This window comes from Hippopotamus amphibius, chromosome 10 (assembly GCF_030028045.1).
Source record: "Hippopotamus amphibius kiboko isolate mHipAmp2 chromosome 10, mHipAmp2.hap2, whole genome shotgun sequence".
Taxonomy (NCBI): Eukaryota; Metazoa; Chordata; class Mammalia; order Artiodactyla; family Hippopotamidae; genus Hippopotamus; species Hippopotamus amphibius.
This window is the reverse complement of record NC_080195.1, coordinates 10,832,999-10,836,874: the sequence shown is the minus strand read 5'-3', so window position 1 is coordinate 10,836,874 and position 3,876 is coordinate 10,832,999.

The window sequence follows — 3,876 nt, the reverse complement described above, 5'->3', positions numbered from 1 at the left end:
ACCACAAATAGGTTATATAACAGGATGAAAGCAAGACATTTCAGACAGAGGTTTAAATTCAAATAACTTGGTGGGTGGTGGTGGTGACGGTAGTTATGAAGCTTTAGAACAAATAAGATTTTCTGGTTTGTTCTATTACCGGAATTATCTTTAAAACTAGAAAGGAAGGAAGAGAGAAAACTACCATCCTGTGTTTTGGTCAGTCCTCACACTACTTTTAATTAATTCTTCAAAACATTCCTAACACTGCTCTTGTTTTCAACTTGTTTGAACTTTCATGTTCAAAATTATTAGTTTAGGCTTTCTTGTTCGACAGTCACTCTTCAACTTCTTCTCCCTAATTGAGTCAAGATAGTGGTCTTCTGGACTTAATAGATAGCTCTAGCAGAGTCTAACTTTTCACTGATTTTCCTTTTTTTTCCCCCCAATCCAGCAAATGGTAACCTTTCTACTCCTCCCAAATTGACCATAGACTCTCGTCTTCTTAGAGGAAGCAAGAAATACTTTAGACTTTTAGAATATATTGCTTCTTACGCACTTATTCTAATGCCACGTTTGTACTGGTTTAAACATTTTAAGGGTGGCCCACGACCTAGCAGGCACGAGTGTCTACATCTTGTGGATTCATAATAAATAAGCCACTGAACCCAATATTTCCGACGGCAATGACACCGCAAAGCAAGAGCAAATGTTTGATAATGTGAACGAGGTAAGTGGAGACCACCTTATACATACCAGGCATAGTCGTATAAAGGGAAGGCTCTCCTGGAAGGTGATTTTACCACAGGAGCACACGTTCCTTTCTGAGGACAGGTTCTCAATTCTTAGGGAGAACTGATTTTCGGCTAGACAAGAGCTGTGGTGATCAAGGCAGTCCCGGTGGTATAATTTTAGCTTTTGCAGAATTTTCTGTTGCTTATTTTCAGCACTACTGCTATTTCATCATTTCCATGATTGCTCCCCCAGCACTGACTGACGATTTTATTGGATGCAGAAGGGGCTGAGTTGGATTATATTTCACTGAACAGCTACACTGCCTGTGTGAAAAGAGTCTTTGGAAATGAAATAATCCCATCTAATGGACTGAAGAGAAACAATGAAGCCAGCCGGTGTGAGGCAGACAACCCAAATCCAGAGTACAGACTCAAGTTTTCACCAAATAAAGATCCCTGACGCTCACACATGAGAATTTCCATCAAATGGATGAAACTAACTATGGATTAAACATCTTGCCGGTTTGGAAGGCATGGGGTTTCTTATTATTTTATATTTAACATAAAGGTTAAACTCATTAAATACTTAATAAGTATAAAGTTTCTAGGAGTTAATGAACTGCTGCTCTTTTCCATAATGAATTTATATCAAATTGGAGGACCCAGTTTGAGGTTGAAAAATGAATCCCTCATTATGTCCTGTCTTGAATAAAGCATTGTTCTATTGGCATTTCCATAATATCAAAACATCCTTTAAGATTCTCTTCTCATCTAGAGGTATGGATGGCTTGTAATTTGAAGAGGGATATAGGCTATTTTTACACGGAAGAACACCAGAGGTTTCTTCCTGATTCTCCTTCTGAGGTTTTGTATGTCATCCTGTGACTTTTACATGCTAATAATGCAAACCTATATTATTTCAGGAATGTTACATCACCGACACTATTCCACAGAAGCACCGTATTCTCATTGCTTCACAAGTTTTGTACACATGCAACATTCTTTCTCATCTTTGCAAAGTCACCTGAAGAGTCCCTGGCAAAGCTGTCTCTCTTGCAATATCCGAGAAGTGGTTGGTTCAAATGCGTCAGAGCAGGTAATACATTAGGCCAACCTTGGACATTTTCCTGTCTGTCCCAGTTCCTTTGTACTACCTACTTATTGGATATTCCAGGACAACTTGCCATGCCCTGGAATACCTCCCTAGTCTTTAAATTCTGATTTTTTTCTTTTCACGCTCATCTCAGTATTCATGATGTCTCATTTCAGTAGACGGAAATTACAAAACAGTCAATGAAATCAAGCTTATCCTGTAAGGGGAGGATGAGAAACAAGATTGTTGGTGCTGGGAAAATCTGGCTATAGTTACAATCTCAAAAATCTTGGATTAAAGGGAAGGACTAAGGAAATCAAAACCAAGTCCACAGAACTGAAATAGCAACTAGCATTTAACTAGGAGGCGAGAGGTCTGCTAGCTGCTTTCCACAGAGTATTTCTAATTCTTCCAGAAGTGGAGGAAGAATAGTTTATTTTGACCATTTTACGTTTGAATAAAACTGAAGTTCAGAGAGGTTCAGTATCTGTCCCAAGTTCACGGAACTAGTAACTGTTGGAGTGGGGAAAACACCAAGTCAACCTGATTAAAGAGCCTACGTTCCAGGGGAGGCTGGGCCAAAGTGAGAGAGTAGCACTGACATAGATACACCACCAAATGTAAAACAGGAGGCTAGTGGGAGGCTGCTGCATAACACAGGGAGATATACTTGATGCTTGGTGATGACCTAGAGGGGTGGGATAGGGAGGGTGTGAGGGAGGCTCAAGAGGGAGGGGATACGGGGATATATGTATAAATACAGCTGATTCACTTTGTTGTACAGCAGAAACTGGCACAACAGCGTAAAGCAGTTACACTCCAATAAAGATCTAAAGGAAAATAAAATAAAAGAAAATAATAAAATAAAATAAAATACTTTGATACAGAAAAAAAGAAAAAAGAAAAGCCTACATTCTAAGTAGTATGCTATGCTGCGTCTAGGTACCTCTAGAGGGCCCATGGCTTTTTGCACGATAAAGAAGGCAAAAATACAGTTTTGGGAACTAAGGGAGGAAGTCCTAACAAGAGAGGGTTAAAGATGAGCAAGGGCCTGCTGAGTTCTGAGCCGTTCCCCTGAGGTCACGTGGGGGATGCGTCTCACCATGTCTGGTAGAGTTGTAGCGGCAGGTCTGGCTTAGTCTCCCAGAACCTTGGCAATGGATGAATCACTAAGTCGGGAACCAGGCAGCTAATTACACATCATAAGAAGGAGAAAGGTTATCCAGTTAGGCTATTTAGGTACTGTTTGGTCTTGATTCCTGGCTAGGATTTGGGGGAAACAACGTCTCTCTCTCGGATATCTTGGGGTCAGGGATGGATTTAGGTACAGGAGAGAACAAAGCCTAACTTCTCAGCTTTTTGAGCTCCCGACTCTTATCCTTTCAACTTGTTCAATATTGGCTTCAGCAGATAATGTTAATATAAATACTACCTGTAACAGGGATCCCTCTTAGGTTGGCAAAGTCATTGCCCATAGAGCGCAAAGCACCCCCAATTAACGCACGGGTCAGTAGGCAATCGCCAGCTAATAAAAACTTTTGCATTCTATGCATGATTTTAAACAGGGTCATAAATTTGGAAAGGACAATGACTCTCATCAGATGTTCATGAGAAAAGAAAACCAGTTATACATTCCACAGCACTTCAGCGATTTAAAGAATTTTAGTGGCAAATAGCAATACTGCTCTAAGGACGGCTGTAGAAACTAATTGTGAAAGCTGACATAACTTTTCAAGTAACAGGCAAAGAAGGATTCCTGTGTAAATTAATCTAATTGTTTAAACAAGACTATAAATCTTATTCTTGCAGCAATAAAAGTGGTTTGGCTTTTACTTTTTATTTTTTTTTTGTACACTAGAAATACCCTAGTTTCTCTTTATTAGCTAGTCTTAAAAACGACTTCCTATGACTTTCTGTTTCTGTTTTACAGATAAACAATCTGAGGAATTTGGAGGTTGTGACTTAGGTGGTATCATGTACTACATCTCCACCACAGCCTGTACCAAAATTCCCAGCAATGCATCATTTGGCTGTGGCTTACCTGGGATGAGATGCTCTGTCACTGACTTT